This window comes from Adiantum capillus-veneris, chromosome 23 (assembly GCF_014529385.1).
Source record: "Adiantum capillus-veneris isolate H3 chromosome 23, ASM1452938v2, whole genome shotgun sequence".
NCBI classification, from domain to species: domain Eukaryota; kingdom Viridiplantae; phylum Streptophyta; class Polypodiopsida; order Polypodiales; family Pteridaceae; genus Adiantum; species Adiantum capillus-veneris.
In genome coordinates, this window is record NC_140953.1 from 76,649,528 (window position 1) to 76,662,373 (window position 12,846).

At 39.2% G+C, this 12,846-nt stretch overlaps 1 pseudogene; it reads right to left on the reverse strand.

Moving 5' to 3' along the window:
* Positions 1-11,206: 11,206 nt before the first annotated feature.
* LOC147428021 (uncharacterized) lies at positions 11,207-11,642 on the reverse strand (annotated as a pseudogene).
* Between the last annotated feature and the right edge of the window lie 1,204 nt (positions 11,643-12,846).

The window sequence follows — 12,846 nt, forward strand, 5'->3', positions numbered from 1 at the left end:
CATCTCAACATGGTATCAAAGCAGTAACGATCACACAGCGATTGAATTCATGGTGACAAAACAGTATGTGTATGCGATTCCCATGTAAGATTTTGAGGATTGATTCTTGTTAAGTGTGGTTGTTTTGTGTTAATAATAATATGATTAGTGTTATGTGTGGTGTTTATTGATGATCAAGGTGGTGAATCATTGATTAAGTTTCCTTGTTGATTTGTCTTTTGACATCCTGACCTTCGTCTCAATTCTTTAGGGTCTTCTGCTCAAAATTTGGAGAAACGGAAACAGCGCAATGACACTGTGCAATGACACTTTTCATCCAAAACTTGTTCGTCTCCTTGACCTCTTCGATTTGACTTCTGGTTTACGTCAATCGGAGTTTGCAGCTGAAAGTTATGTTGTTTTTACTATAATTGAGCTTGACACAGCTTTCATCCTCGTGCGTCTTTGTGAAGCGTCCGCGATCATTTTTCTAATTTTGGGGTCAAATTTTTCGAGCAAATTTAGCTTCTTCTATTCATATTGTGGCCGTCAATCTTGCATCTAACGTCACTCTATTTTGAGGACTCTTTTATTAATAACATCTCCTTTTCCCTGTTTTTTTGGGTGACGTCCCTCACATCTTTGGAGGTTTATTGAGCATGCTTCTTGCGTTTTATCGTTGACAAAACACAGTCGTCATATTTCTCTCGTTCTCAATTGAAGCCTTCACCATATATGGTGTGCAAATTTTGCGATCTTATCTTATACGTCTTCTCGCAACCAGATATGGCTATGACTATTCTCGTCAACGGATTTCCTTGTTCTGTTCCTCCTTTCAAAGGCCAAGGATTTCCAGGCTCGAAAGCAAAGATGTTGCTAATTCTTGAAGGCAATGAACTCTCTGATGTTGTCCTTGGAAATCGTGTTTGTCCACCTCAGCCTGTTGATACGGATCATGACAACGTGCTTATCACTGAAGGACCTATATTTGAAGATTGGAATGTTGCATATACGGATTGGCAATTAAGTGATAAAGCAACGTGTCGGTATATTCTTTTTGCTCTTACTAATTCTCTTTTGCTTGATATGTATGAACTGCCTACTTTCCACGACGTATAGAAGTACCTTATTGCAAACTTTCAAAAGAAATCTGTTACACATGTACTTTATTTGAGAGGGTTGCATAACAAGTTACAATATGAAGTTGGTACTAGCATGACGAGATATATTGAGCCTTTCAAATCTATTATTAATCAACTTGGTGCTACTGGTGATCCTATTTCACAAAAACAATTGATTACACTTCTCCTTGAAACGGTGAAGGACTCTTCTTATAATAGCATTGTCTATAATACTCCGACCAAATCCACAGTCAATCATTTTGTAGGTAGGATCATAATCATCTCCCTCATTTGTCAAATAATTAATTTATGTCCCTCAAAATAATCATACAATGGCATTAAAATATAAAACATTAATATGTATATTTGCGACTCAGGAAAAAAAAAAATTGATGCACATTTGATGACCATATATAACATTCAGGCATCGCAAGGTCATGATATTCTTCAATATCTAATCAATCATAAGAATAATTTCATTTTTTGTAAACAAAACATGCTAATTGATTGTGGTTAGCATAGCTGCCAACTTACGGCTAGCACAAGTGTTAATGCCAAGATGGACTTTAGCCATATCAAGAGGTGCTATATCATATACATGTGGTAGTGATGTGTCTGAACACACTTAGGACCGTCAGGGTATTTTTTCTCTCCCTAGGAGGGTTTCCCCCCCCTATACATTGTATATACACCCATCAATCTAGGTCTATCTTATGTTTCCATTGCATACTAAGTAATACAGTCTCTGTTGTGTGCCTTAGGCTTCCTTCATCTCCAAGATGTGTGTGTTTTCCTGTAATCCTAATTCCAATAATTGGTAACAGACTAGGTTGTGTCCTCTTAGGCTTAGTCGCCAACAACTCCAGCACACACCTGCTCACTTCCTCTCATTTTTAGAGCGTTGGCAGCGTCAGTGGGTCTGCTCAGATTTTTTATTCGGGCTCATTTCGCCCTCTTTTTTCACTACAAGGAGTACTATACATGCTATTTTGTCTTTTGTCCAAAATTTCTACCCATTTTTTGCATAGACGGTCCCTTACATTTTTCTTTAGTTGGTGCTATATAGCCTGTGTTTTTCCCTCTTTGTTTCTCCTCTTTTGGGAAGTTTTCGTATCAGGTGCAACATTTATCATGGCTCACAACAATATAGATGTGCTCAAGATGTTTGCTGCTACTGAGGATAGATTGGATGGGGACAATTCACCCTATGTGAGCTTATATGACGCAACATGTTTTTGTGTCAAAGGGCGTTTGGAATATTGTGCATGGCATTGATGTATGTCCCAGGTTTAAGGGTGTAGGCAATGTTGAGGATGTTTTGAGTTTTGGTTGCAGGATTGACGCTACCAAAGCTCTTTCGATGGCAGGATTTTTGCTACCAAAGTTGTTTTGCCTCTGGTTGAGCAAGCTCGTTGGGATGTAAAAGATAAGAAATTTCATGCTTTGATTGCATTGTCTATGAAGCACACTATTACTCCTCATATTTGTTGAGTAAAATCTAAAAAATAGTATCGAGATATTCTGGCTGGTCTTTATTCAAGTCACAAATGAGGCTAAAACTGCAATGCTTTGTATAGAAATGGAGTGAAAGATTATGCACGAGGAAGCTGAAATAGACACTTTCCGTACTGGTATCAAGGATATAAATGAGCAACATAGTGAAGTCATTTTTGACAGTTCCCTTGCAGACTGTTCTTGATGCTTTTTCAAATTCAACCGGACTTTTGCTAGTACTTGGAGACTTATGACCAAGGAAATCTTGAAGTTTTCAACTTTGATGCATTATGCACATTGCTGTTGCAAGAGTCACTTTAAAAAAACAGGGCTAAACAGTGTGCAATTGAATAGACTTTTATTATTGCTCAAAGAGAAGTTGGTAACAACAATGTAACGATTTCTCGTGGTTCTTTTGCGAGTGAAAAATCTTCTTTTCCTAATGCTTCTGTTGGTAGCACTTCGTCTCGGAATTCTCGTGATAAGGACAAAAAGAAGATGACTAGCCATTATTATAAAGCTAATGATCACTTGATCAAGCAATGTCCAAAGTTGAAGGCAAAAGAGACTAAGAAGAAAGAGGCTGGATCAACTATATCATTCAATACAAGTGCAGCTATTGTAGAGTCTTTGTGAAGAAATAGAGAGATAATTTTCACACATGAGATATTATAAAGTACACACACACACACACACACACACACACACACACACACACACAAAGCATGATATACGTGGTTCACCCAATGTGGGCTTTGTTCACGAGAAAGCAGCCACTCAATGGCTTTAGTACTTCAAACAAGAAAGGAGACCACTTAACTTGGATGCTCAATTGACTCATGTGCCAACATAGTCATGCCCTTGTCTTTGTGGCAATATTACTTTCCTTGAAGGAGGGATTTTGTCCTTAAAAGCATTGATCAATGAAATAACTCTCCATAATAATATTAATGCTCTCCTCCAAAACTTCCATCACATCAATACTGTCCCACGTAGTACTTACCATTACATCTTGCACTGATATGTGGAATTATGTGCTTCTAGAAAAAATGAAATTGAATGATTGCACTCATATGTGGAATTTGAGCTTCTAGCAAAAATGAAATTGAATGATTGCAGTCAATATTTTCTCAGGAGATTGTCCCTTTGACCAAGAGAAACCTCTATCTTCACTACTTAGATCTCAAACTAAGAGTAGAAAAACTCTTGACTAATAGTAGAACCTATCCAGGCAAAACGCTCTAACTCAAAAACCTATTTCTCTCTTCTCAGCAAATAGTAGATTATCTCAAGCAAGATGTTCTGATGAGCAAAAGTTAACTCTTTATCTCCTCAAGCAATTTCTTCCAAAAATTGGAGTGCTTCTTACAGCTTTATATCATTCAAGCTATTGATAGGTGTTTGGGCTTACTTATAGAAGAAAACAAAAGGTTGGCACTCTAAGTTTAAGTCCTCAGGTACATTTACTTTCCACATGCATATTTTATTCCAAAACTAGAGTTGTTCTTCATGAAAGATGGAGCATTTTGTGAACTATCTATGGTTAACATAGAGGGATCCCCAAAACTTCTTAAACTCCACATTTGATAGATTTGTAGTGTGCCAATCATCTTTTTGACAAAAGTATCCCTTCTAGCACTTTAAAGGCATACACATGTAATCCCATGATATACAACCAAATTTGGTATCTTTGACACATCTCAACAAGACTTTAAGCATTATAGATTTGAATAGGAGTAATAATTTGTGTGACTTGTCAAGTCAACTAATAATATACACGAGATAAGATATAGGAATAACTCGTATAATTCTTAAATAGACATGGAGTGTCTACTCCTCATCTTACCAAGAAGCAATATTTTGATAGATTCTCAAAAGAATCCACTTTTGTAACTCAGCTTGTGTTCCATGTATTCTTATAAGATACCCCAAGTGTATCATGAAAGGAGAAATATGATTTCATGTAAAACTATAATGGAGATTGATCCTAAAAAACATTTACTTATTACAAATAATAGGTAGCAATATAGGGTTGTCCGATGGACTATGCAACCAAAAACCAAGTTAACAGATATTTTATTAATGAAGAAACCTTTATGATCAATGGTTATTTTATGTCCAAGTATACATTTGTAATCATTTTGAGCATTGCAATCTTCCGTATTGCAAGAGAAAAAATCTCACTCTTGTACGGGGGAGATTGTACCTAGTGACTTGTGTCTATAATCTTCTACTCTCTTGTCCTCTTCTCTCTCACAACGATATGTGTGCCACGCCAATCTTGGAGGTTCATATAGAACGCTTGGTCTTGCTCTATCTCTCTTACTCTATTATCATTAATCTTGATGAGCAACATATAGAAACAATTATTGAGGTATGCTTGTATAATTCTGATACGAGTGCTATGATATTCTATGGATTTTAGGGTCCGAGATCACAATATCTCTATTTCATTACTTTCATTGATGATTTCTCATGCTATACGATTGTATTTTTACTTAGATAAACATCTGAGGCCTTATCTGTTTTCAAACAATTCCACAAGGCTGCGGAACTTCAAACTGGTGTCGTCGCCTTAAGAAGCTTTGTAGTGACAATGGAGGCAAACATGTTTCTCGAGAGTTTGTGAGTTATTGTGCTGACAGTGTAATGCAGAGACTAGGATTTGAACATAGAATTCCTACTTGTGTTCGATTGTTGGGTTTGAGAGCTATATCCAAGGTATTGGTTAATGAATGATTATATCCCGGTATTAAGGTGGGAAGATCTGTTAGGTAGGGATGTCCTCTTAGCCTGTTGTTATTTGCTAAAAAACCCATCCCCTCTTCTTCTTTCTCCATGCTCACGCAACAAATGGTAACTTGAAAGGGCTGTAGGTAGGCTCTTGTAATAGGACTATTCTGCAAAGTTTTGATGAATATTTTTGTTTAGAGTACATTTTGTTCGTTCCAGTGTTTTTCCACGGTATAGGATTTCATTTTAATCGTTCTCGTGAAGTTTCAAATTTTGACCAGGGACACCCCTCGGGAGCCGGTTTCGAGGGTACTATGGTCAAAATTTGGAAAAGTTTGTATGTAGCAATTGTAGCCCTTGACACGAGGAAAAATAATGCTTCTTTGTGTTTTGTATTTTGATGCCCGTTTCAGCCCGTAGATTAGAGAAAAAGTGAGAAAATGCTGTTTTAGACTGTTTTGTGAAAAGTGCTGACTTGCAGGTAAATTTTCGGGCACACTGAGCAGGATATGGATTTTTCGCGTCTCACAACTTTCGAAGAGCTCGATGAGACGAACAAATTCATGTGAGACAAACCCGGTCAAATTCTGAACCGTTTGGGAGTTATGGCTTACTGAAAATGGCCAAAAAAAGTTTCTAAAATTGCTAACTTGCGAGTGTGGGTTGCGTTTTTGTGGTTCTTATGCGTTTGAATGCAGGACGTCTCTTTTCGGAACCTATTTTGGACCGCTTTTGCTAAAGACTAACAGAAGGACGAAAATAGCCAATTTTTGCCTCACTTTTTGCCTGTGGAGAAGGAGGCTATTCTACAGTGAAGGCGCCTTGTGATTGAGATTGAGAGTGAGAGTGAGAGTGCGATTGAGAACTGTGCACAGATTGAGAGTGAGATAGCTCGAGGGTGGTCGGGAGGTTGATACGAGCTACACTCTTCTTGTACTCGGGAATAATTGATTTCAATATACATCTCTGATTTCCTGTGTCTACTCTGTGTACTTGCAAATTTTTGTTATTCACTTGTTGTATTCCTGTGTCTCGTCACAGCTCTCATCATGTTCTTGATTTGGGGTTTTAAGATGACACTATTATTTTCTCGGATACTCAGAATGCTAATATTGGTGAATATATATCATACTTGAATTTTTATTCGCTTGTAGGTGCTTTAGATTTGAATTTGGGGAAGTCTCTGTTGATAGATGTATGTGCAAAGATAATTTTCATAGCTTGATTTGGCAAGAAAAGAGAAGTCTTAGGGGAACTGTATTCAGGAACCTTGGTGATCCTCTAGGAGTTAATGTATCTGCAAACTAGTCGACACAATGGGTTGAGGATAAAATCCAAACCAAAATGGCTTCGTGGTGTTGTACTAAATGGCCAACTCATGTTAGGTTAAGGATTGTGCAGTCTATTGGGATTTCCTCTATATGTTATATTTTCTTCCCTTTGATCCTTGACCAATTGCAAAATTTACATCAACATTAGTGATATTTTATGGGGATCTTCTGTTGTAGCCTGGCTCGCTTGGAAGCATTTGGCATTGCCTATTCACTTGGGAGGATTGGGTATCCTTCATTTGCAAATTAATGCACATGCTGGCTAGTACGGAAACCTTACTGAAACAAATTGATGGATAATTTTTTTGTGTACTTTCATGGTGTTTGGAATATGTTTGCATGGGACAAATTTTTTTGTGCTACTCATGTTCAATTGTGTGGGAAGACTGCTAATATGCTGGTTAAGTCTTGAAAAAGTCTATGTGCTTTGTTGATTTGGTATGGTAGAGTTAGATATACAAGTAATCCCTTAGGGTATGAGTCTTGTTGTTGGAGCTTTGGGTTTAAAAAACCACCCGCTGTTTTCTTGGGCAAAAAACCATAAGAGGGTTAAGCCCAATCAATCAAATTGTTACTCTAACAGAAATATTATTTCGTTTATGGTGGCTAAGAGAACATTCAGACTATAAAATGGGCTCAAAATTACTTGGGAATAGTTGTGTACACATGTTAGCAATTTGAAAAATTCGTTGCAATGAAGATTTAATCAAAGATTCTAAGATTGAGCATTGTCAGAGACTTCAACAAATTGATGGACCTCCCCAACCAAAAGTTTCTATCTACACTTGATCCTTTAGCCTTAAATAGAGAACAGATGCAACAAGGTTTGCGAGTTCAATCTAGATCAAAGCTGGTGGTTGAAGAAGCTATCTGATGTATGGTGGAATATCCTGACAGGGGCTCTCCCCATGGGTGAATTGTTAGTCAAAAAGAGAATGTGTGATGGAAAATGCCCCAAATGTGGTCATCTTGAGACAACGAAGCACATATTTTGGAACTTCCCTACATTATATGCTTGATGGGTATGTTTGTATGATATTTGTATGATGCATTGGAAGACTAAGTTTCTAAATATAGACTGCTTTTTGGAACAATTCAACCGGGTTCTACACGTTTAGACTTATGTATTGCTTTTCTCAGACTTTGGGTGTTATCCTTTTTGTGGAATGCTAGAAACTCAGCTTTGTTTGATACACACACCTTTCACAGTTTCACACTACCTTGGTGTATGATTCGAGATAAATTGTTAGAGAACTGTGTAGCACTGCCAAATCCTCAACAGAATAAGACGATGGAATTCCTCGCCATGATGTAAATGTAACAAAATGTAATATAGTACTTAAGTTAGAGAGAGAGAGAGAGAGAGAGAGAGAGAGATTTTCGCAATTATATAGGAAAATGAAATTTCCACTCTAAACCAATAATAGGACCGATAAGAAAGGATGGGGAACATAGTTCTCCTCTGTCTGACTGATGAACTACAGCGATGGAAGCATTTCACCATCGACATTGGGTACCTACTCCATAAGGGGAGAGTTTTGTGTACCGACGGACACAGACATTCGGCACCAAATTCTTTATGAATGTCATGATAGTCCAAGTGCAGGGCACCCGAGTATTAGAAAGATTTATGCTCTGGTACAACGATAGTTTTACTGGCCAGGTTTACATGGCTTTGTTCAAGATTATGTCTTGCATTGCCAAAAATGTCAGGTTAACAAAGCAGAGCCCCTGAAAGCAAGAGGACTCTTACATCCTTTGGAGATCCCCAATGGTAAGTGGGAAAGTATAACTATGGATTTTATTGTGGGTTTACCAACCCACTATACGAGGTCATGACTCAGTATGGGTGGTCGTAGACCGGTTGACTAAACTATGTAAGTTTATTCCAACCAAATCAACGATTAAGACTCCAGAATTAGCTAAGTTATTTGTGGACAACCTATATAAGTTGTATGGTTTGCCAAGTAACAATGTCAGTGATCGTGATCCCTAGTTTAATAGTCATTTTTGGAGCGTTGTGTTTAAATGATTGGGTACACAACTAAACCTCAGTACAACCGATCATCCAGAAACGGATGGTCAAATTGAACGAGTTAACTAAGTGCTAGAGGATATGCTACGCGCATACGTTAGCAAGAAACAGTCAGATTGGAAAGAATATTTACCTATTCTCAAGTTTTCTTACAATAGTGCTAAGCATGTCACAACTGGATTTAGTCCTTGCATGCTCATGTATGGTTTTCAGCCTAGGTCACCTGTTACGATGGGATTGGCAACCGAAAAACTCCAACAGGTTAAGGATTTTCTCCAAGACCACATGGATATGCTGAAACTCGCTCGTCAGATTATCCGACAAGTGCAGGATCGGTATAAGAAGTACACTGATGAGAAACGTCGAGCAAGTTACCTTTTGAGGAAGGGGAGGAAGTAATTTTACGTGTGCCAGAGCATTCAAAAAGTCTGAAAACTGGGCCAACACCTAAATTATCTCCACGATATTATGGGCCTTTCAAATACTCAAGCGAGTGGATGATCGTGCCTACAAAATTATCGCTACGTACACATGCTCGTGTTCATCCGGTGTTTCTATAAGCCGTTTACATAAGCCATTACATGGGGATGACAATGCCTTGACCAAAGATTTTGGTCCATTTCGTTGAACCTCTTACCCTACCGCATGAACCTGAACGAATTCTCGACGATCATGATTTACGTACACATCATCATGTGCGTCGACAAGATTTAATCAAGTGGAAAGATCGACCTGAGGAAGGTGCCACTTGGGAAAACATTAGTGTTCTTAAGAAGAAGTTTCCCACTTTTGTTTTCAAGGTCTAAAACTCTTCCTTAAGGGGGAAGTAATGTCAGGACAAGGGCAAGGCCATAGAGTCTTGGACTGGACCAAGGGCCAGACTAGGCAATGTGAAAAAGAATCCACTAGGGAAAAGGGGCTATAGTGGGAGGTTGGGAGGTGGATTCCAAGATCTAGTTTCCCCTAGTCTTTACAATAATTTTCATAGCTTGATTTGGCAAGCAAAGGGAATTCTTAGGGAAAATGTATTCAGGAACCTTGGTTATCCTCTAGGAGTTGATGTATCTGCAAAATAGTTGACACAATGGGGGATATAATCCAAACCAAAATGGGTTGTGGCATTGTACTAAATGGTCAATTCATGTTAGGTGAAGGATTGTGCAGGCTATTTGGATTTCCTCTATATATTTTGTTTTCTTCCCTTTGATACTTGACCAGTTGCGAGATTTACATCAAAAAAACTGAGATTTTATGGGGATCTTCTGTTGTAGCTTGGCTCCCTGGAAGCATTTGGCCTTGCCTATTCACTTGGGAGGATTGGGTATCCTTCATTTGCAAATGCACATGCTTGCTAGTAGGGAAACCTTACTGAAACAAATTGATGGATAATTTTGTTATGTACTTTCATGGTGTTTGGATATGTTTGCATGGGACAAATTGTTTTGTGCTACTCATGTTCAATTGTGTGGGAATACTGCTAATATGCTGGTTAAGTCTTGAAAAAATCTATGTGCTTTGTTGATTTGGGATGGTAGAGTCAGATATACAGGTAATCCCTTAGGGTATGAGTCTTGTTGTTGGAGCTTTGGGTTTAAAAAACCACCCGCTGTTTACTTGGGAAAAAAAGCATGAGAGGGTTAAGCCCAATCAATCAAATTGTTACTCTAACAGAAATATTATTTCGTTTATGGTGGCTAAGAGAAGATTCAGACTAGGAAATGGGCTCAAAATTACTTGGGGATAGTTGTGTACACATGTCAACAATTTGAAAGTTTCTTGTTGCAATCAAGATTTAATCAAAGATTTAGAGATTGAGCATTGCCAGAGACTTCAACAACTTGATGCACCTCCCCAACCAAACGTTTCTATCTACACTTGATCCCTTAGCCTTAGATAGAGAACGATGCAGCAAGATTTGCGAGTTCAATCTAGATCAATGTTGGTGGTTGAAGAAGCTATCTGATGTATGGTGAATTATTGTTAGCCAAAAAGAGAATGTCTGATGGAAAATGCCCCCTTGAGACAACGAAGCACATATTTTGGAACTTCCCTACAATATATGCTTGGTGGATATGTTTGTATGATACTTGTATGATGCATTGGAAGACTAAGTTTCTGAATATAGACTGCTTTATGGAACAATTCAAACGGGTTCTACACGTTTAGACTTATGTATTGCTTCTCTGAGACTTTGGGTGTTATCCTTTTTGTGAAATGCTAGAAACTCGGCTTTGTTTGATACACACCTTTCACAGTTTCCAACTGCCTTGGTCTATGATTCGAGATAGATTGTTAGAGGATTGTGTGGCACTGCCAGTTCCTCAACAGAATAACACGATGGAATTCCTCATCATGATGTAAACATGTAACAAAATGTAATATAGTACTTTAAGTTAGAGAGAGAGAGAGAGAGAGAGAGAGAGAGAGTTTCACAATTATGTAGGCAAATGAAATTTTCACTCTGGACCAATAATAGCACCGATAAGAAAGAATGGTGAAAATGGAATGTCCGTTCAAGGATCAGAAAGAGGTATGTTGATGGAGCGAGTCGTCCGGCCAGTCTCTATGATCAAAGGCAGGGGTTGGCGAAGGCGACATTGACGAGGGAGAGCGGAAGAGTGCCAGCGCAGGGGTAGGTGCGTCCGTAGCGGAGGCCGGAGAAGCGGGTTGGACTTTGACGTTGGGGAGGACAGTGCAGTGGCCGAAGGTGGGCACGTCCACCTCCATGGCGAAGCGGCTGATGATCTTCTGGTTCCAGCGCCGGTCCTGGCAGGCTGCAATGATGTTGAAGGCCTCACAGGGGCAGTTGTTCACGAGCTCCCACTCGCACAGCCCGGTCGCCACGGGAGTGTTGGTCAGCACGAGGTCGTGCAGCCTGCACTTGCGGGGCGTAGCTGCTTGCACAACGGAGGTCCCCTCTATGATATTTAGCAGCAGCGCCGCCACCATCGCCACTGCGGTAGAAAAGGAGATCAATAATATTACGACATATGATATGACTATAGCACACAGACGTGCGTTTTTGTATACTTGTAGAATAATAACGCACTCAAGCACTCACTCAATTATATCAACCACATAATTGAGTGACAGGAAGCCATATTCTTATACCTGTGCAGAGTGCCGCTCTCCCCATTGCCATTGTTGATGATGAAGATGGGTTCTAGCCCTAAACGCTGCTCGATGTGCTCACTGCTGCTTACAGTTTTGCGGGCACTACTATTCCAGCCTTCACAGCACCCGCTTTATATACTCCCAATTACGTCCTCGTAATCCGACCTGTCAAACCTGAAAAGCCAAATCAAATACTTGTTCCTCATATGTGTGTGTTTGTGTTCCTTGGCTATTCATGTATTCACATGGCTCTACTCCACCAACGTTGAGAGTCATTGCTCCCGTGATAACTGATATGTGAACATCGATCCCCTAACCTTCTACGGGTAACCTTCCATGTGGGTATTGGTGTTCATGTTGGCTACTAATTATAGTGCCATTTATGCTAGTAAAAGGTCACATTTACAATAGGAAAAGGAAACGTCCATATTGCATGACACCTAGTTGAATTGACTTGGGGAGTAGTTCGAATGGACCTATTCCCTCTCGGACTTAGTCCTTGATACCAAGTTGATACCTTGGTGGAGCTTGTTCAGTTTCATTTTTGCCAACATTTTTAGGTGAGAACTTTGAGGGCCAAGGACTAACACATGCCTTTGTCCACCCAACCATACTCCTCCTACAGACCTCGTAGCCTACCTTCTCTTGGCCTACCTTGAGGAGACCACTTCACTTCGATGATCAATTGACTCATGTGCCAACATAGTCCTGCCCTTGTCTTTGTGGAAATATTACTCCCCTTGAAGGAGAGTTTTTGTCCTTAGAAACATTGATCAATGAAATAACTCTCCATAAGAATATTAATGCTCTCCTCTCTAAACTTGCATCACGTCAAATGCTATCCCACGCAGTACGTACCATTACATCTGGCACTCATATGTGGAATTATGTGCTTGTAGAAAAAATCAAATTGAATGATTGCAGTCAATATTTTCTCAGGAGATCGCCCCTTTGACCAAGAGAAACCTCTACTTTCTCTACTTAGATCTCAAATTAAGAGTAAAGCCTACCTCACGTGAGATGGTCTAACTGAGCAAAC